At 42.5% G+C, this 22,424-nt stretch overlaps 1 long non-coding RNA gene across 1 annotated transcript in view; it reads left to right on the top strand.

The window, feature by feature from the left end:
* Positions 1-2,431, top strand: part of LOC146856710 (uncharacterized) — a 146,736-nt gene extending 144,305 nt beyond the window's left edge. The window contains exon 3 of the long non-coding RNA XR_014979492.1: positions 2,188-2,431. This is a non-coding gene — a long non-coding RNA (uncharacterized LOC146856710). The remainder of the gene's footprint in view (positions 1-2,187) is intronic.
* The last annotated feature ends 19,993 nt before the right edge of the window (positions 2,432-22,424 follow it).

Below are 22,424 nucleotides of genomic sequence, written 5' to 3' on the forward strand. Positions count from 1 at the left end.
AAAGTAATGCAGTAACGATACAATACAATACAATAAACGTTATTAGATCTATCGAGATAGTCCATAAAAGTACAGGATAGTTGAAAATAGATTTCAGTACAATACATACGATTAAATATATCCAAAGACATGACTAAAATTTCTACATTTACATTTTTAAAACAAATCATAGACCCTCAGATGGCAGTCCGCTATACATTTGAGTCTACCCAAATTGCCCTGTGAATTGCCAGTCGTCATTTAAAACTAAGTTCAATATGTACAGCAATAAATAGACAAAGATAAGATTAGTTAAAAACCACATAATATACTTTGAACAGTTCAGTTCCTAGACACCGGCCCGCTAAGTTATTGGAATCAAAAAGCAGGCTACAGCATGGACCATAGTAATATATATATATATATATATATATATATATATATATATATATATATATATATATATATATATATTTCTTTTAAGGATGCTAGCATGTAGATTAATCACAGCTAGATCTGAGCCTGGCTGCAGACTTCCAGAAACTAAGAACATATAACACAGAATTATTAGTGAGCATTTGAAAAAAAAAAATAAAACGCTGGTCCAACCTGTCTAAATTGCACTTATTTAAAAGGGGAATGAGAAAAGATTTTCTGGAAACCTCGTAAAAACTGCAGAACATTAAAAAATGTATCACATCCTGTGGAGACTTCCCATCGAAGCCACAAGGAAGGAGACTCTGGCCCCTATATACCCCACCCAGGTGGGCTAGGAGGTACCTGATAAAGGTCCAGAAGGAACCTTGTCAGTAAGAATCTATTATGGGAACTTTTGAGCCATAAAAGATAGGGCTCAGTTGATGGCTCATTTTTCAAAGGGAAATACCCATGCACACTGGGCTTCTTCAATTTGTCTACTTCCCTGTCCATCTGCCGTTTTTTAAAAGAGTTCTCTTTCACCCAACACAGGTCTTCTCTGCATATATACTCTGGGTTGGTGAATAAATCAGCCTTTCCCAAGTCTGCAAGGCAATCCTTCACATACTTAAGCCAGGGAATACAATAAAAGTGATTCAGGGAAAGGCAATTAATTAAAATATCCTTACTTAGTGTGTTTCCCTCCCTATGCCATAAATTCATCCACAAAGATAGGGGACGGTAAGATAACAGATCAGAAAGAAAAGCCAAACCCAGTTTTTCATGGACTGTAATAGAGGGAATACAATGTGGTAGACATAAAAGATGTTTTAAAAAAGTATTTTCAATGACTTGGAGTTCTTTGTGCTCCCTGTAACCCCATATCTCCCTACCATAAGCCACCTTAGTAATACACTTGGCCTTGTAGATCTTCAAGAGGGCCCCAATAGGTCTGGTGCCCAATCTAGATGCAAAATTAAAGATGGTAGTATTGGCCCTGACAAAGTCCCTTTTTTTCCTATGGATGAGGGGACGCCAAGTCATGGCAGCGTCAAAAACTACACCCAGAAATGAGACGACATCGGTCATAGGGACCAGCATCGATCCCACCACAAATGTTTAGGGTTTGCTGGGGCGTAAACCTACTTGCATTACAAAGGATTTGTTATTGTTCACTAGCAGGTCCAAATCTTTCATGAAGCAGACAAACAAGGTCAATAAAGTTTGTAAACCCCTGGCTGTCCTAGCCATGAGGACGGGGGCGTCCTTGTACAATAGTACTGGAAGGCTCCGCCGGCCCACTTGTCGACAGTCAGTTTTCATCTTCACCAGGGTCTGCTCCAAATGATTCATATACAGATTAAAAAGGAAGGAGGCAAAAATATACCCCTGTCGGACACCTCTCTCAGTTGTGAGCTGGTGGTTGACTCTCAAATCCTTAGTGTATCAAACCACCGTCTTGGTGTCACTATGTAAATACCTCAAAAAGCGTACAATGTCTGGGCTAACTCCTAACGACAACATAGTTTGCCAGAGCTTCGATCTATTAACTAAGTCTAAGGCTGAGGACAGATCCATGAAGGTTAAATAAATGGTCCTGTGGCAAGCGACAGTATACTTGTTAAGTACCAAGTACAAGTTTAGGCTTTGGTCCACTGTCGATCGACCCGTGCCAAAACCATATTGGGCGTCGGACAGAATGTTATTGTCGTCTGCCCAAGTAGAAAGCCTGCTAAAGATGCAGTAAAGATTTTGCACCAATCGGAACTGACACAATGCCTTTCGATGCAGATGCAGTGCCAATCCGAAGACACCCCTGCGCGGGTCAACGATGACATGAGACCCAACTGTGAGGTTCGGCAATGACGCAGCCCCGATCCGAGGTACTGACTGCGAGGCTTGACTTTGATGCATTGAGTCTTTGACAACGACACTTGCTCCATCCAAGGTACTTTTTCAGCAGGCCCTGCATGGGCCCTGTAGCTGGCCTGCCCTCCATCGCTGTTGGCCTGAAACATTGGATTTACCCCAGTATTCCACCAAACTCAAGTTACCCCTAAGCACTATTGACTTTAAATCACTATATTGCAGTTTATTCTTTTAAAATGTATATCTCAAGTTCTACTTAAATGATTTCTATAATTTTGATCTGGTTTTACTCAGATAAATATTTTGTTATTCTAAACTGATGTGGAGTCTTCTTGTGGTGTTTTCACTGTGGTACTGTATTTAATGTGTGCACAAATACGTACACATTGCCTCTTAAATTAAGCTGGACTGCTCTGGGCCAAGCTACGAGAGGGTGAGCAAAAGTTAATTTAGGTTGTGTATTTGACTTGCCCATACTAGGATTGCATCCCTACTTGAACAGGGTGCAATATTCAGCCAACTAGATCCCCAAATTCTGACAGTGGCCTCTAAGTCCACGGTAAGATCTTGATATGCTGACAATAGGTATTTTGCATCCAGACAGTTTGCATCTTCTGGTAAGGTCATCCTACATTGTTTTTTTATCTGAAAAAGCACACATTTCTGTAGTGAGACTTGGACTGAAAGGAGCTACTTTGTAAGTGAATGTGCCCTTTATGAATGCGCTTCCACCAGTGGAATTAGCCAATGGTTGAAGTAGGCCTGCCAAGTGCCCCTTGCTGTATACTGTAGTGGGCAGAAAAAAAATGTGAATAACACAGCAATAGACTAATGGATGAAGAGGGTGGTTGAAAGCCTCTATAAGTCTAGTAATATATAATATCATTTTAGTAAAATTGAAAAGTTTTGGTTATAGTCAGACCTAATGTTTACCAATGTAGTTTTGTACTATGAGGGAAGATAGCAAGGGCTTGTGAACTATGCATACTTTTGGTATCAGGAATTGCGCTACAAGCAACTGTTGGATTATGTGTCTATTACATTTTAGAATATGTGTCCAGAGTGAAAATGAAGTGATCAAATCCGGAAGAAAAAATCATAAGAAAGCAAGTACTGGCAAAGCCAACAGGTCTTGCTTTTTGACATATTTGCTTTACTAATGATTTTTGCCAATGCTATGTAGGAACAAGGTGCAAAAATGCAGACGCTGCTGGGGACTGCATCATTCTTTAGGTGTGTACCCGGATGATAATGGGTACACACACACATGCATCATCACACATGCCTCCAACTACAGAATGATGAGGCATCATTTTTTTTGTTTCTTCACAAATCTAAGATGGCGTATGTTATTTGGATCGGTAAATACAATTAAAAAAAAACATTTTAGCTGTAAGAAGCACTTTTTGCTCCGCTGAGTGGCCCAGCAGTAAGTGGTAGGTCCCAGGACTTACCAAAATAAAGGAATAAAACAAAGGACCGCATAGGGTTCAGGGCAGAACAGTGTAGCAGGTGGGGGAGGTAGGTGGAGGTAAAGCAACAGGAAGCTGGGGCAACCTAGTGAGCAACAGAGGCACTTGAAGTTAGGCCCAGCGATGGGCCAAAAAATAATTGAATATAAAAGCTAGGGTGGGTGTGGAAAACCAGTGGATGAGTTACTGGATGAGGGAGCAACATGGTGCAGACAGGAGGTCAAGGGATTGGGAGGAGGTCTCACACAAGGGAGAGAACTGAAAAATGTGCACTCTCATGGAGTGCTGTAAGAAAATGAAAAAAGTGGTTTACTGAATATGAGCAGTGGAAGAATGCAAGTCATTTAATCAAAAGGATTCCTCAACTGGTGGTTTTGTTGCTAGAGTCTCCTCCCTTTTGAGCTTACTGACTTTCTCTTTCACTTTTTTGAGTACCACATGGGGTATCCTCTTTCCCTGAATCTAGTGAGCATGTGTTCTTGTTCTGTGAGAAAATATTCCTAGTTACTACAGTTCCTCCTTGCTCTCAGGAGCTCCCCAAAATGAATACTCCATCTCAAAGTTTCTGGGTGGCTGCTGAGAGCATGGAGAAGACTGTTACCAGCTGTGGCTTTTCTATGGAGCTTGGTGTTAAGTTGATTATTTTTAACTTCAGCCATGACATCTAAAAATTCAATTTGTGTTCTGCTCATGGTATTTGTGAGGTTGAGGTTAAAGGTGTTGTCATTAAGTTTTTCGATAACATTCCTAGCACTCTTCTCACTCCCTTTCCATAACACAATCAAGTCGTTGATATACCTGTGCAATTTGACCACTTTGTTCTCTATGTTATTGGAGATGAGATTTTTCTGAACTTCCTCTTCCCATACTTCTAAGAACAACTTGGCAAAGCTAAGGGCAAAACACGTCCCCTTCACTGTATAGAGGACTTACTTGTACATTGTACCATTAAAGGCAAACATATTGTTACAAAGACAACATTTCATAAGTTCCAATAGCATTTCTGTGTGTTCTAAGTAGCAAATTCTTTGGGTATTCAGGAAGTGCTGGCAGCATTGTATACCTAATGAATGGTCGATGATGGTGTAGAGTGAATTGACATCCATAGTAATGAGGAGGTAGTCTTCCTCCCATATGGTATTACTGATTTTCCCTAGAAAGTTCTTTGTGTCTTTAATATAGGAGGGTAAGGACATCACATATCCCCTCAGGAAGTGGTCAATGTACTTAGAAATGTGTTCGGAGACACAACCGATCAACGAGACAACAGGTCTCCCTGGTGGTGAAGTGACGTTCTAGTGGACCTTGGATAATAGGTAAAATATAGGTGTTCTCAGGTAGTCACATTTCAGATAGCAGTATTCTTCCCATTGGAGGATACCATGGTCTCTCCAAGTGGCAAGCATGTTCCATATCTTGGTAATGCTGGCATTATATTCCCGCATATTGGTTTTGACATAAAACCTTGTATCTCTGAGTTTCCGTGTCTGCTTCAGCAATGTACGCCACTCTGTCCCAGAGCACAATGTTACCCCCTTTGTCAGCGGGCGAATGATGATGTTTTCATCATCTGACAAGGATTTTATCGTTCCCCATTGTTCTTTGGTGAAATTGTGAGGGGATTTCGATTTTTGTTTCTGTATCTGAAACTTTATCAGATCTTTGGTTGTTGTTTCATGAAAGTTATCTATGTTGTCATGTGGCATGAGTGTAAGAAAGACTGATTTAGGTTTAAAGTTGGTCATAGCTGATTGATCAGTCCTCAGTCTATCACTTTCTTCAATGTGATCTAGCCCTGTTTTAGTATAGAGGTCCTGCATAACTAGCAGGGCGTCCCTGTCTTTGATGCTCAGATACGTATTATGTTCACTGCTTCTGATCGTCTCACTCGGGAGATTATGCCCTAAATGTTCTTTCGACTGGTTTCCCCTGATAGTATGCCACTTTTCAAGTTTAAGCTTCCTGATGAATTTGAATATGTCTTTTTTTGTCTCTGGGTAGTTAAAGGTGCTGGTAGGGCAAAAAGACAGGCCTAGGCAAAGAGTGCGCTTTTCAGGTAGAGAGAGCGGTCTGTTAGAAAGGTTAATGATAGTTTTGTATACCATAGAGTCATCCATTAAATCTGTATCTTCGGTCTTGACTGCTTTGTTCCCATAAGCTTCTTTTCTCTTCCCCTTCCTCTTCTTTTCCTCTGTCACTGTCACTGTCTTCTTCCCCAATTCCTCCCTGGCCTCTTCTTGTTCCGCGGCCCCGTTGACCTTGTCCTCTCCTTTGTTTCTTGGGTGGTTGCACTGTCCTTGGTGTTTGCCTCCCTGTTCGTAGGAGGCGATATTCGTCGAAAAAAGTTAGTTGTATCCTTGTGCTCAGGCGCTCTGTTTAGTACCTGAGATGTTTCTCCTTCAGTGCTACTGCTGGTTATTGACTCACTAACACTGGCATTTTCTGTTAGATCTTTAATCGGTTCCCCTAGTGACATCTTCTTGTGAAGGTGAACATATATATATATATATATATATATATATATATATATATATATATATATATATATATATATATATATATATACATATATATTATCTACTGGCGGTCGCCAGTAGATAGTTATAGTTAGGACCGTGTTTCCATAGGAAATCCGCAACATTCTATTTGGAATAACTTCGGCGCCGGTTGACGAATTCTCGCGAAATTTTCAAAATAGGTGGGGCGCTCCGCTCCGCTGAAAGTCTCGGGGGGATTCGTCAAGCGGGGGCCGAGAAAAAAGGGGGGTCTCAAAACGCGTTTTCCCCATGCAATTTTCCATAGGGACCTTTAGTCCAAGGTACAGCCCGAACGGCTGAACAGAATTACTTGAAATTTGGCAGAGAGGTAGTCCTCAGCTCAGGGATGTGCCTTTTGCAGATATGGAGTCAATCTGTTCAGTAGTTCCTGAGAAAATCAAAAGTAAAACCATATATATATGTGGGCGGAGCCTAACCACACATCTCATCCTGAGATCTGATTGGCTGTCAGCACTTCATCCAAGAAGTGTTGGCAGCCATCTTGGGACCAATATACACAGATAGCACCTCATTAAAAAGCATTGCAGTTAACAGAAGGTTTTAAGACTTTAGTTACATTATAAATCATTTGTTGATGGTACCATACTCATTTTAGGAATTGTGAATATGTTGTACTCTCACATGAAGTAGACGCTGTTAGCCATGTAAGATCTTTTAGTACCTTTATTCCAGTTGTACAGCAAGATGGTTCACAGGTACATCAAACAGGTAGAACACGTAACAAGATAAGGAGAGTAGGGTAGCCCAGTGGTCAGTCCTTGGTACTATGTCACAGCAAACCCCCTTTGATGTATCAAACCCAACCAGGAGCAGCCTGCCTGCTGCTCAGCCCATCTGTAACTGTCATCTGTCACCCAGTCAGACTCCCAACGTTCTATGCATCACAGCATTCTCAACATTCTACTCCAAACACACGCTGTGGCTGAACAGCAGGAGAACTTGGAAACTGCAAGATATGAAAATACTATGCAGGGCATAACATATCCCCCTTCTTTTAAAATGAAAAACAAAAGTGACATTTGTACTATGGAAATGCAACAATGCAATATGAGCAAGCCATACACAAAAGAAAATACACCTGTAATAAAATGAATACAATAAATTGAGACAATAAGTAGCGTATAGCAAAAGGGGAACAAACCCGCATAAAGCACATATTGCCAAGTCTCAAACATAGCAAAATTACCCAAGAAAAGAATGAATCAAAACCAGGCATGTGCAAATAAGAACATCACGAGAGATAATGAACCATTCATAGTAGAGAACGGATAATATACAACAATTGTAAAAATTGAGTACAACAACCCATCCTCTCCCAAAAACAAAAATGAGAAAGCGTCATCGCGTTAGACAAAAGGTAACCACCTTGCCACTGTATTTGAGTCTAACTCCCATGCATGCACATCCTGAGTAGGAATGACCTTGAAAAGCATGGGACCCGTCCGACACATACCAACTCTATAGTACAATCCCTAAAGAAAGGGAACAAATGAAAAGCAAAGTTCCTAGCATAGGAAACTCACCTACATTGTGAAGATGACTAAAAGCAAACCTTCACTCCTCTTGTGAGGTACAAAAACTCGGGATTATGACCCTAAAAACCACCCTAATGAAAGGGTCTAAGACTATAACAATGAATATGGGACCACATAACTAAAAGATACACCCTGTGTAGGGGAACCGTACCCATACATCTAAACCAACCCAGAGAGGGTAAAATGTTATGTTAACTGGTGGAAACCATGAAAACATGACCCGCGTCCGGGTTACCAAAAAACTAATCTATAAACCTCGAATGGGACCAATACCCATAAACTCACCTTAGAAAAGGCTGCATGTAACGCACTATGGAAAGGGACTCGTACCCAGACCATGACCATACCTATAATATGGGAACTGTGAGTAAAAATCTCACTCACCAACTCGCCTCAATAAACAGGCCGCGTGTACCGCTTAAAGTGTAACAAGACCACATACCCACCCCAGAGCAGGGGTTCCAATATCTCTAAATGGGAAGGGACTAGAACCAAACCCAAACCCATCCCTAAAATAAGGGAACAAGTGAACCCAGCCCATTAAGGACACTAATAGGGCATCCCTTGCGTGAGGGCACTAATGTTCACTGTTGCCAATACTGCTCAACAGCTCCGGTGGCTCGCCCCGTCGTCGCCAAAATTTATGTGGTATCCTTGGTAGATACAAGTACAACTCAAAACACGGTGGTCAAGTTGGTAGTCTTTATTAGTAGGTCCGACGAGCCACCGCTCCACACACTCCCACAGACCAGCTCCAACTGTCACCAACTCGAACCTCACGCAGCATCATTGATGACACGCATTTAGAATAGAATGAACACGCTTAACACTCTAAATGTCCATGTGAAGCGGGAACACAAATTTTGCCACCGGATACTTATAGATCTGAAAGAACCAAAAACTTCCACTCACCGCCGGTGTAACAAACGGGTCCATCTGTCCTCTGATGGGTGATCCAAACAGCCCGCTCACAAGAGTTGAAACGACCACCTCGATCATCTTCCTGCTACATAAAACTTTATTGAAGAAACTGGGCTCGTGGAGAAACAAAAAAAAACTTGATTGGCACAAATACGTGGTTGGCGAAATGGCTCGCGTCTCAAATGGCAATTACGTGGTTGGCAGACTATAAATGTTCATGACACAAAATGGCGGCAGGTTTTTACACGCCGCGTCGAGTGGCTCCCTCCTCCAGCGTGCACCAAGAATCGAAGATGGACACGACGTTGAAACTCTGAGGTAGGCACGCGCATAGCATGGCTCGCGCTACACATTTTGAAATAAGGCATCGGCGGTTGAACTGGCACCGCGATTTTAAGGTCTCAGAGAGAGCTCAAAAACAATTACAAACCAAAAAAAAACAAGTCTCACCTGTTGCCATACTACTAGCCACTGCCATGAAGAAGCTCATATTTGACCAGATCCCGTTAGTGAAGCTCCATAACGCACTCAGCTCTGTGTGATCTCTCCACGCTGATAAAGACCCAAAAATGCACTTTTTAAAACCAAATCGTTGTGAGAGGACACAACTGACCCACATGTATACACACCTTGTAGCTCCATGAGGCATGTATAAATCGTTTTTTCAGACACCTCTAAAGCACCTCCACATATAAGACTTCACTTGCACTGCTTCCAAAGTGAACAGTAAATTTAAAGTCAGTCTTTAAGCACCTCCAAAGTAGCGCCAGCACCAGGCATCATCAAAATAAGGCGCTAAACAGCAGTCCTTGTTTGTCTTAATCTTTGCTGCGCCTAAGTACTTGTAGACATATACTTCCAAGCCATTAACTTTCCATTTAGGCGCAGAACTTGTGGGTGTACGCACAACCACACAGTACAGCACTCTGTTGCTTGGGCTGTCCGATGTACAGGACACTGGTGGGGTTGCGAAGAGTGCTGTGCGACTTTCTTCTGTTGCTAGTGACATCTTGAGTTACTTCTTTAGTTGCACTGTTAGAAATTTCTTCTTCTTTCTACTTCTTGTTACTGTACCATCTCCCAGGGCAGTGAGTACGTTTCCAACTCTCGCTCGTCGCCAAAAATATGTTGTACTCTCACATGAAGTAGACGCTGTTAGCCATGTAAGATCTTTTAGTACCTTTATTCCAGTTGTACAGCAAGATGGTTCACAGGTACATCAAACAGGTAGAACAGGTAACAAGATAAGGTGAGTAGGGTAGCCCAGTGGTCAGTCCTTGGTACTATGTCACAGCAAACCCCCTTTGATGTATCAAACCCCACCAGGAGCAGCCTGCCTGCTGCTCAGCCCATCTGTAACTGTCATCTGTCACCCAGTCAGACTCCCAACGTTCTATGCATCACAGCATTCTCAACATTCTACTCCAAACACACGCTGTGGCTGAACAGCAGGAGAACTGGGAAACTGCAAGATATGAAAATACTATGCAGGGCATAACAATTTCACCATGTGAAAAAGCCTTCTGCTGGGATATCATGACTGAGAGAAAAATATTTTCTCATGCTTTTCCCACAGAGGTTTGGAACGTGATCTATAAGATAAACTGAGAGCTTATTTTCTGTAAATTCACATTATCTTTCTCAGTCATGTGAGAATGAAGTCTGACATTCTCAGTAAAACATGTACATCCAACAAGGGCAGAGACTGTCAGTTGATTCCTTTGTGTTCGACTGCAGCTTCCCAGAGTGTTCCAAAGAACAACTAGAGCGCTAACAGTCCTACTTATGATAAACGTATGGCACACCTGAAGCCATCTTGCTTGGATTAAAGTGGTAACTCTTAAAACATTTAATTTAAAAAGGAACAAAATGAGGGGGTTCACTTTTCCATAAAAAGTATGATTAGTGCTGCAGAAAGAAAAATTAGGGCACATTTTGAGTGACTTCTCAAATCCTCTTCTATTTCATTAAAAAATTCTGACATGCAGACTGAAACATGCACTTTCAATACCAGCAGCAGTTTTCCATGGTGAGCAGTAGCTTTACTACAGTGATCTAATGAGCAAAAAGAGTGCTAACATTCTGAATTTATGGCAAATGTGTGACACATCTGAATGCCTTCTTGATGGAATCAAAGTAAAAAACTGAAAGTATTTCCTACTGAGGAGACTGCAGTAAATGAGGAAATTAGGAAACTTCATAACAAATAAGTCTCCCAAGATGGCCACCAGAGACAAAAGAGCCCAAATGTAGCCCAAATATCACCCAGATGTAGCCCAAGTATAGCCCAATGACAGAATGTCCCAGAGTGTTCTTAAGAACAACTAGAGCGCTTACTGTCTTCATTATGACAAAAGTATGGCACACCTGAAGCCATCTTGATAGGAATAAACTGGTAACACTTAAAACATTTAATTTAAAAAGGAACACAATGAGGGGGTTCATTTTGCCATAGAAATTATGATTAATGCTGAAGAAAGAAAATGAGGGCACATTTTGAGTGACTTCTCAAATCCTCTTCTATTCCATTAAAAAATTCTGACATGCAGACTGAAACATGCACTTTTAATACAAGGAGCAGACTTCCATGGTGAACAGTAGTTTTACTACAGTGATCTAATGAGCAACTAGAGTGCTAACATTCAGAATTTATGGCAAATGTGTGACATATCTGAATACCTTCATGATGGAATCAAAGTAAAAAACTGAAAGCATTTCCTACTGAGGAGACTGCAGTACATGAGGAAATTAGGAAACTTCATAACAAATAAATCTCCCAAGATGGCCACCGGAGACAAAAGAGCCCAAATATAGCCCAAAATCACCCAGATGTAGCCCAAATGTAGCCCAATGACAGAAGTGTGCAAAACACTTATTATTTTGTGTTTTTGCAGTGTTATATAGTGCAGACTTGTCAGGTATTGGAGTGCTTTACATGAGCATTGGTTACATCACACAAGAACAAATTCATTTTGGTTGTAGACATGGGGAGACTAAGTGATTTGACCAGAATCACAGAATGTCGAGCTGAAGCAGAAACTCCAACCTGGTTCCCCAGTTGCAAAGTCTGCAGTTCTGGAAGTAACACCACATCCTCTCCCCTAAGTGCAACATTTAATCAAGTGGTCAACTGGATAAAAAAACATAAAGATAACAAATAATTTAAAAGTGCTTTGTCGCTATTTGAAAACTCAGAAAATATGTCCTTATTTTAGTCTTTTAGTGCACTAACCACAATTTTGATGCCACTAAGACGCTCTCATATATGTATAATTTCTAAAGGAAATGCTCTAGGTATTACAGTTTTGATTACATCAAGATGACGTCAGACGTTCCAAACTTTTGTAATAAATATAGAATGTTAGCAATCTAGTTGTTCATTAGGATACTGTTGAGAGGCAGAGGCCAGGGTCACAGACTCTGAAAATTGAAGGCAGGTAGGAGGGTGCAAAGGCAACAATTTAACCACACTGAGCAGGCAGGAAGGGCCGTGGCAGCAGAACAGACTATGGAGGGCAGTGGAAAGGGGGGCAGGGGCAACAAACCAACAATACAGGACTTGCAAGAGAAGCTGTGGCAATGTAATAGACCATTGTGGGCAGAAGGAAGAGGCAGTGGTAGTACAACCATACATGCCAACAGACCCGTTTCAGCCAGGAAACGTCCAATGTTTTTAAGCTCAAATGGGCTTTCTTTGATCTCTCTCCTGTCTACAATCTCCTCTTTTTCAATGTAACTCAAAGGGGAAATTCAATAACCCAGTTTTTTTTCAAAATCTCCCTCTTACCAAGTTCAAATTGTTCGCAAGTATGGTACATTGGATCATGGAAGGAAATGGGGTAGGGACATGGACTTGGATAACAGAGGACAGGAGGGACATGGAGAGGTGCACCAAATTGACCCTGCAGGGCAGGCATCAGGGTTTACAGCAGCACAATACACCACACAGGGCATGCGGGACGGGAGTGCAGCACAACAATCCATAGAAAGCAAGAGGGAGGGGACATGACCATGCACATGGACAACAGAGAACAGAGGGGCAAGAGGCAATGGTAGCTAGCTGACCATAATGGACAGACAGGAGAGAAAGCTGCAGCATAACAGGCCATAAAGGGCAGGAGGGACGGATCAGGGGCATTACAATGGAACAGACAAGCCAGGAGGGAGGGAGTAGGGGTCTGCACATGTAAACAGAGGTCTGGGGGCAAAGGGGCAGGGCAGGAGCAGGAAGATAGCCATGGAGGTCAGGCAGGATGGGCACTAGAAGCAAGACACAAAATAAAGAGAAACAGTGAGACTGTGATGGAATAAACACAGACCATGGAGGGAAGGTGGGAGGGGTTCAGGGGCAGCTAACTGACCACACAGGGAAGGTGGGAGGGGCCATGGCAGCACAGAAGACCATGCATGGCAAGTGGGAGGGTTAGTGGCAGCACAATGGCTATGATGGGCAAGAATGAGGGTGCAGGGGCATGCACAAAGGACGATGGAGGATAGAAGGGAGGGTCAGGACCTGTGCACAGACAAGAAAGTTCAGGGGAAGGGGCCTCACAACAGACCGCACGGGGCAGGCAGGAGGAGCAGTTGCAGCACAACAGACCAGGGACGGCAGAAGGGTGTGGCAGTACAATGGACCATGTAGGACAGGAGGAAGAGGATAGGGGCATGGCATGTGGACAGGCAGGGTGGAGGTGGCAGGGACAGGTTACAGTCATCTGACAATGCTAGGCAGGTGGGAGGGGAGTGGCAGCTCAACAGAACACTCAGGGTAGATAGGAGTGGCAGGTCCATGGAACATGGTGGGCAAAAAGGACGGAGCAGGGGCATGCACAAAGACATCGGAGGGCAGGGGGAAGGAGAATAGGGGCAGCAAGCTAAGCACAGAATTTAAGCAGGAGGTCAATGATGGGGCATAGAATTGGGCAATGGAGGGCAGGAGGAGTGGACTGGTACATCATACTAAATTGAGGGCAGTGGCAGCACATCAGACCATGCATGGCAGGAGGGAGGAGGCTAGTCCATGGATTCACTCAACAGAGGATAGGGAGGAGGGGGATGGGGCAGCAAGCTAACTGTTCAGAGAAGGTGGGTATTAGGAACTTTATTGTTTTTAAAACGTGTGTCTGTGCGAACTACTTAAAATATGAACAAGTATGCAGCATAATCTCACTTTTATTCAGGAAGAAGAGGACGTTTGTGACTGTGACTCCGGGCTCACTTGGCAGAAACATCCCCTGACCCTCCACCCCCTATCGCAAAATGTAATGCCCGTGAAAAGGGTAGGTGAACACAGTGTTATATAGAACATAGTCCTGAGAGCACGATTGAAAATGAAAACTAGATATAGTGTATGGTATAAACTATGCACCAAAAAGTGTGATATAAGATGAACCGGGCGTGAAATATAATATGCAATACATTGTGCGCAATGACAGATTCATTGGAGAGCGCGAGATAGCACAGGCACTAGCGCGTGCTATGCGATATGCGCCTTGGAGTGTAATATGCACAGGGCAGTGTTGTGTAACCTAACTAGTCTCTAAAGTTGTATTATAAAATATGTGCTGGGGAGTGTAACGTTGCATATGCACTGTGACAAAGATATGGATCCCAGATTGTAATATGTATGGCATAGCACTGTGCGTTATAACATAGGCATCGAGGAAGGCACGTTAGATGGGGCAATATAACCCGTGCGAAGACAAGTGTGGCATGACATATTCACGGGGTGGTGTTACAGTGCACATGGGCTAGAGAGTGTCATAGCATATGCACTAGCTGGTGGAATACAACACAGAGGTGTGTGGCACTCAGCAGGCAATGGTGGGTGTAACACAGCATTGGGCTCTGCCAGGAGCGCGCTGTGACTCTCAAGTGATGTTCGTCCCCTTTCCAGAGAGTAAAATAAAAAGTATTAAACATCCGGCAGTGGATGTGTGTTTTATTAACCGTGAGGGGGGTTTCTTGCATAGTTTTGGTCGAATTTTTGTCGAATACCCTTTGAATGGCTTGGTGTGCATGTGTATTAAATGTGCCCGTCAATAGCTACCCATGTTTGTATAAATAAACGACAAGGGTGTCTACCGGGATTAGGCACGGTAGGGCATCAGACATGTCAGAGCTTCACTAGTGGTGTAAATACATTCCACGTGGATTCATTGTATGCATAGTCGCTTTTTAATGAATATCACGGAAATCGTCATGGTGATAGGTACGTACGGTTTGTCCAGCATGTCCTAGGTGTGTCTATAAATATATATTTTTTTAAAATAATAAAAAACAGTGGCCGGCCCTGGGGATTGGGGTCAAAAAAATATAATTAGGAGACAGGCCCTGGGGGATGGGGTCATCAGGGCCAATAAATTAGAATAAGAAGGGGAACCACACAGCCCCCCTTCTTAAAAAATTAAAATAAATAAAAGACTGGCATCGTGCCGGAGGCCACGCCCCCTCCTTGCAGCACTCTGCAAACGCGCCCCCTGGCGAGTTGTAAGTTGGGGAATTAATTCCTATTCAATACTGAGGGTCCCTGAGGGCCAACTAGCCCAACAGGCATCTCCAGTATGCGCCAGGGAGCTGCGCTGCAGACAGGTGTTCTGAGGCCAAGCCCCTTTTTACACCTCTCTGCAACGCAGCTCTGTGGCGCTTACTGGAGGTACCTAGTGGTCTAGTTTGATCCTAGGGACCCTTAGGATTCAAGGGGACTTAATCTCTCAACTTAGAACAGCCACAGAGCGCGTTTACACAGTGGTGAAGGGAGGGGACGGGGCCTGAGGTGACATGTGCAAACACGCACTATGGCACGTTTTAAATTGGGGATATAATTTCCCTTCAATACTCAGGGCCCCTGGGGGCTAACTAGCCCACCAAGTGCTTCCAGTAAGCGCCACTGAGCTGCATTGCAGAGAGGTGGTCCAGGCCGTGCCACTTTTTACACCTCTCTGCAACGCAGCTCTGTGGCACTTACTGGAGGTACCTAGTGGGCTAGTTGGACCCTCAGGATTCAAATGAACTTAATCTCCCAACTAAAAACGGACACAGGGCGTGTTTACACAGTGGTGAAGGGAGGGGACGGGGCCTGAGTTAACGTGTGCAAAAACGCCGTGTGGCCTGTTTTAAGAGGTAGTTTTAATCCCCCTGCCCTATTATATACTAGGGGCTTACAGAGGAGGTCATGCTAATCACAGGGGGACCCCAACGCATAATGTTCCCTAGTGTATGTAGGTGTTTTCACTGTATTCTAAGTGTCTTTTAACATAGCACTGGCTCTAGGACTGGTTAGTCAGACTCAGTTACCACCAGTATCCGTCTGAAAAAGTTGAGGGTACAGGATGATTTTGCAACAAGGCTTCTTTCTGCTCTTCTTTTTGTTCTTTCTGCACTTTATCCTTCTTCCTGCACTTTTCTTCATCTTTGAGGACTTCTGTTGCTTCTTTCTGCACTTCTTTTTTTTCTTTCTGTGCATTTTTTCTTCTTTCTTCACATTTCCTATCTCTGTAGGCATAGTTAGAAATTAGCATTTAAAAAACCTTTGAAATCCACAGAAAAAACCATAGGTTTCAGGCACGTTATAGTTAGGAATTAGCATTTAAAAAAACTCAGAAATTCACTGAAAAAACCATAGGTTTCAGGGGTGTTATAGTTAGCTGGACTTTGCACTTTTACAAAACCATTGAAATTCCCCCGTTATAGTTAGTTCAGCGAACTCTAACTCGCGCGCCCACAATGCACTGCTGATGACGTCACATATTACATCACTCATGACATGGTCAGTGACATCACTCATGACATCACTGATGACATCTCAAATGACATCACTGATGACATCACTGATGACATCATCCTTGTGATAGAGTGGCAGACCTCCTTTCACCCTAATATAACCTTTGATACACACATTTAAAAATAGAAACTAACATTTTCAAAACAATGGACATACCAATACCAGTTACAACAACCTCTTCAGTAATTCTAAGATCCACAAACACATCCACTCATTCACCAACAGTCCTATACAGTCACTCATACATGTACTCACTCATCATATGTACTCATACACCTATACATCCTGTTACACAATGCCACTCATCCATAGAGTTACTCACACACATAGTCACTCATGCTAATAAAGAATCAAACATACATTTACTTGCATATACAGTTATACACACACCACCACACTTACTTCTACGGAAACGTACACATACTTAGTCTTTTAAACAATCACTTATAGAAACCCATACTTATTCATACAGGAACTCTTTCAATCTCTCACTCTCACATATACTCACTTATATACACCAATAGTCACATATACTAGTTTAAAACATATGTAGTTACTCATAAAGACACTATTGAGACAGTCATTCAATCACTAACACACCCATACACACACTCATCCACCCATACAGTCCTGCACACATGCTGTCTTCAACACATACAAACAGTGAGTCACTCATTCATGCACCTATGCACTACGTAATACCCCCCCACCGAACCATGCAGACACTCAGACTGATACTCAAAAAACCAACTAATAACCTATATAGACACCCATGTAGCTACTCACCAACCCATGCAGCCAATTATACACAAAGTGAGAGACTGATACAGATATTTACATATTTAAACATTACTCACTAAGCCATGTATTCACTATGATACACTTAATCAGTCAGTTACACAATCAATTTTTCAAAAACAAATCATCCATTTAGACACTTATATACCCATTTATTCTTCCATCGACCTTGAGATATACATATATAAAACATATTTAATTTTCAGAAAAACACACATTCACTGGATGATGTCATCAGTGATGTCATCAGTGATGTCATTTGAGATGTCATCAGTGATGTCATGAGTGATTTCACTGACCATGTCATGAGTGATGTAATATGTGACGTCATCAGCAGTGCATTGCGGGCGCGCGAGTTATAGTTAGCTGAACTAACTATAACGGGGGAATTTCAATGGTTTTGTACAAGTGAAAAGTCCAGCTAACTATAACACCCCTGAAACCTATGGTTTTTTCAGTGAATATATATATATATATACATTCTCTTAAAAAACCATAGGTTTCACACATCTTATTGTTAGCTGGACATTTCACTCGTAAAAAACCAATGAAATTCCCCCGTTATAGTTAGTACAGGCAACTATAACTCACGCGACCGCAATCCTCTGCTGATGACGTCAGATATTACATCACTGTATTTAGACACTTATTTACCCATGTCTTCTTCCATTAATCTTTAGCTATACATATATTACAAATATTTATTTTTCAGAAAGACACATATCATCAGTGATGTAATATCTGACGTCATCAGCAGAGGATTGCGGTCGCGTGAGTTATAGTTGCCTGCACTAACTATAACGGGGGAATTTCATTGGTTTTTTATGAGTGAAATGTCCAGCTAACTATAACATGTGTGAAACCTATGGTTTTTTAAGTGAATTTGCAAGGTTTTTTAAATGCTAATTCGTAACTATAACGTGTGTGAAACCTATGGTTTTTTCAGTGAATTTCAAAGGTTTTTTAAATGCTAACTTTTAAGTGTAATAGTAGTTATATCTATTTTTTGTACTGATTTTCTACAGTTTTTTAACTGTTTATTTATAAATATTTTATTCATTAAATAACATATATTTTTCTGAAAATTGCCAAAAAACATTTTTTAATTAAAACTGAAATATTGATTAATTTTCTTGTTTTCATTTTGTATTTTAATATATTTATATCATTTTCTTTAAAAAAATAATTCCAATTTTTTTCGCAGTCGCGCACTCAAAGTGTACACATCATGGTGGGTGCGCGCATTTTAGCTGCCATTTTAGAAAAGTCATGAAGGATCCGCGTATGGTGTGCGACGGCTGCGTGTTTTTCAGTTACATCATACACATTTAATATCACGTGATATGCGCGATTGGTATGCGACCAGTCTGCGACTCCTGCTCCCGCGCATTTGCGACACATGCGCATTACGGTACAAGATGTTTGCGCGCTTGCGGGTCCCGCGTGACATCATATACGTGCTGGGGTGTGCTGGGTGCGCGACTCCCGCAAAAAAAATGTATGTTCCAAAATGATATGTATGTGTCTTTAATATACATATTAAGGCAAGAGATTATGTAAGATATTCATCAAAATATTATATTTGTACTTATAAGAAACTTATATTATTTTTAAATATATTTTCGCGAAGTCGGGTGCGTGCGTCGTGAGTGCAGAAAACCAGGTCAGCAGAGCTGCTGTAGAGCCAGAGAACCAGGTCAGCAGAGCTGCTCTAGAGCCTAAGAACTAGGTCAGCAGAGCTGCTCTAGAGTCAGAGAACCAGGTCAGCAGAGCTGCTGTAGAGCCAGAGAAACCAGGTCAGCAGAGCTGCTTTAGAGGGAGAGAACCAGGTCAGCAGAGCTGCTTTAGAGCCAGTGAACCAGGCCAGCAGAGCTGCTTTAGAGCCAGAGAACCAGGTTAGCAGAGCTGCTTTAGAGCCAGAGAACCAGGTCAGCAGAGCTACTCTAGAGCCAGAGAACCAAATCAGCAGAGCTGCTTTAGAGCCATAGAACCAGGTCAGCAGAGCTGCTTTTAGAGCCAGAGAACCAGGTCAGTGAAGCTGCTCTAGAGCCCAAGAACCAGGTCAACAGAGCTGCTGCAGAGCCAGAGAAACCAGGTCAGTAGAGCTGCTTTAGAGGGAGAGAACCAGGTCAGAAGAGCTTCTATAGAGCCAGAAAACCATGTCAGCAGAACTGCTTCAGAGCCATAGAACTGGGTCAACGGAGCTGCTTTAGAGCCAGAGAACCAGGTCTGCAGAGCTGTTGTAGAGCCAGAGAACTAGATCAGCAGAGCTGCTCTGTAGCATAAGAACTAGGTCAGCAGAGCTGCTCTAGAGCCAGAGAACCAGGTCAGCAGACCTGCTGTAGAGCCAGAGAAACCAGGTCAGCAGAGCTGCTTTAGAGAGAGAGAACCAGGTCAGCAGAGTTGCTTTAGAGCCAGAGAACCAGGTCAGCAGAGCTGCTCTAGCTGACACTGTCTGACTGACACTGACTGACTGACACTGACTGACACTGATTGACTGACACTGACTGACTGACACTGATTGACTGACACTGACTGACTGACACTGATTGACTGACACTGACTCACACTGATTGACTGACACTGACTGACTGACTGACACTGACTGACTGACATTGACTGACACTGACTGACTACTCTCTACTACTCTACTACTGACTCTCTACTACTCTCTACTACTCTCTCTCTACTACTCACTCTCTACTACTCACTCTCTACTACTCTCTACTACTCACTCTCTACTACTCTACTACTCTCTACTACTCACTCTCTACTACTCACTCTCAACTACTCACTCTCTACTACTCTACTACTCACTCTCTACTACTCACTCGCTACTACTCTCTACTACTCACTCTCTACTATTCACTCTCTACTACTCTCTACTACTCACTCTCTACTACTCTCTACTATTCACTCTCTACTACTCACTCTACTACTTTCTACTACTCTCTACCACTCACTCTCTACTACTCTACTACTCACTCTCTACCACTCTCTACTACTCACTTGCTACTACTCGCTACTATTCACTCTCTACTACACTCTCTACTACTCTCTCTCTCTACTACTCTCTACTACTACTCTCTACTATTCACTCTCTACTACTCACTCTCTACTTCTCTCTACTACTCACTCTACTACTCTCTGCTGCTCTCTAGCACTCACTCTCTACTACTCTACTACTCTCTCTCTACTACTCACTCTCTACTACTCTCTACTACTCTCTACTACTCACTCTCTACTACTCACTCTACTACTCTCTACTACTCACTCTACTACTCTCTCTCTACTACTCACTCTCTACTATTCACTCTCTACTATTCACTCTCTACTACTCACTCTCTACTACTCGCTCTCTACTACTCACTCTCCACTACTCACTCTCCACTACTCGCTCTCTACTACTCTCTACTACTCACTCTCTACTACTCACTCTCTTCTACTCTCTACTACTCGCTCTACTACTCACTCTCTACTATTCTCTACTACTCACTCTACTACTCTCTCCTACTCTCTACCACTCACTCTCTACTACTCTACTACTCCCTCTCTACTACTCTCTCTCTACTACTCACTCTCTACTACTCACTCTACTACTCTATACTACTCACTCTGTACTACTCTCTCTCTCTACTACTCTCTACTACTACTCTCTACTATTCACTCTCTACTACTCACTCTCTACTACTCTCTACTACTCACTCTACTACTCTCTGCTGCTCTCTAGCACTCACTCTACTACTCTACTACTCCCTCTCTACTACTCACTACTACTCTCTACTACTCACTCTCTACTACTCACTCTCTACTACTCACTCTACTACTCTCTACTACTCACTCTCTACTACTCTCTCTCTACTACTCACTCTCCACTACTCACTCTCTACTACTCGCTCTCTACTACTCTCTACTACTCACTCTCTACTACTCACTCTCTTCTACTCTACTACTCTCTACTACTCGCTCTACTACTCACTCTCTACTATTCTCTACTACTCACTCTACTACTCTCTCCTACTCTCTACCACTCACTCTCTACTACTCTACTACTCACTCTCTACTACTCTCTCTCTACTACTCACTCTCTACTACTCACTCTACTACTCTATACTACTCATTCTGTACTACTCTCTACTACTCACTCTGTACTACTCACTCTCTACTACTCGCTCTCTACTACTCTCTACTGCTCACTCTCCACTACTGATTCTCTACTACTCACTCTCAACTACTCTCTACTACTCACTCTACTACTCACTCTCTACTACTCTACTACTCTCTCTACTTCTCACTCTCTACTAATCTCTCTACTACTCACTCTCTACTACTCACTCTCTACTACACACTCTCTACTACTTGCTCTCTGCTACTCGCTCTCTACTACTCTCTAGTGCTCACTCTAATACTCACTCTCTACTACTCTCTACTACTCACTCTCTACTACTCCACTACTCTCTACTACTCACTCTCTACTACTCACGCTCTACTACTCACGCTCTACTACTCTACTACTCTCTACTACTCTCTCTCTACTACTCACTCTCTACTACTCACTCTCTACTACTCTCTACTACTCTCTCTCTACTACTCACTCTCTACTACTCACTCTCTACTACTCTCTCTACCACTCTCTACTACTCTCTCTCTACTACTCTCTCTCTACTACTCTCTACTACTCACTCTGCTACTCACTCTCTACTACTCTCTACTACTCACTCTCTACTACTCACTCTCTACTACTCACTCTCTACTACTCTCTACTACTTTCTACTACTCACTCTACTACTCACTCCCTACTACTCTCTACTACTCACTCTCTAATACTCGCTCTCTACTACTCACTCTCTACTACTCACTCTCTACTACTCTCTACTACTCACTCTACTACTCTCTACTACTCACTCTCTGATACTTTCTCTACTACTCTCTACTACTCACTCTCTACTCTCTATTACTCGCTCTCTACTCTCTACCTCTCTACCTCTCTCTCTACTACTCTATACCTCTCTACCTCTACACCTCTATCTATACACCTCTACCTCTCTGTACATGCACACATATGCACATATATATATGCATATATATGCAT

This window comes from Triturus cristatus, chromosome 3_2 (genome assembly GCF_964204655.1).
Source record: "Triturus cristatus chromosome 3_2, aTriCri1.1, whole genome shotgun sequence".
Classification (NCBI taxonomy): domain Eukaryota; kingdom Metazoa; phylum Chordata; class Amphibia; order Caudata; family Salamandridae; genus Triturus; species Triturus cristatus.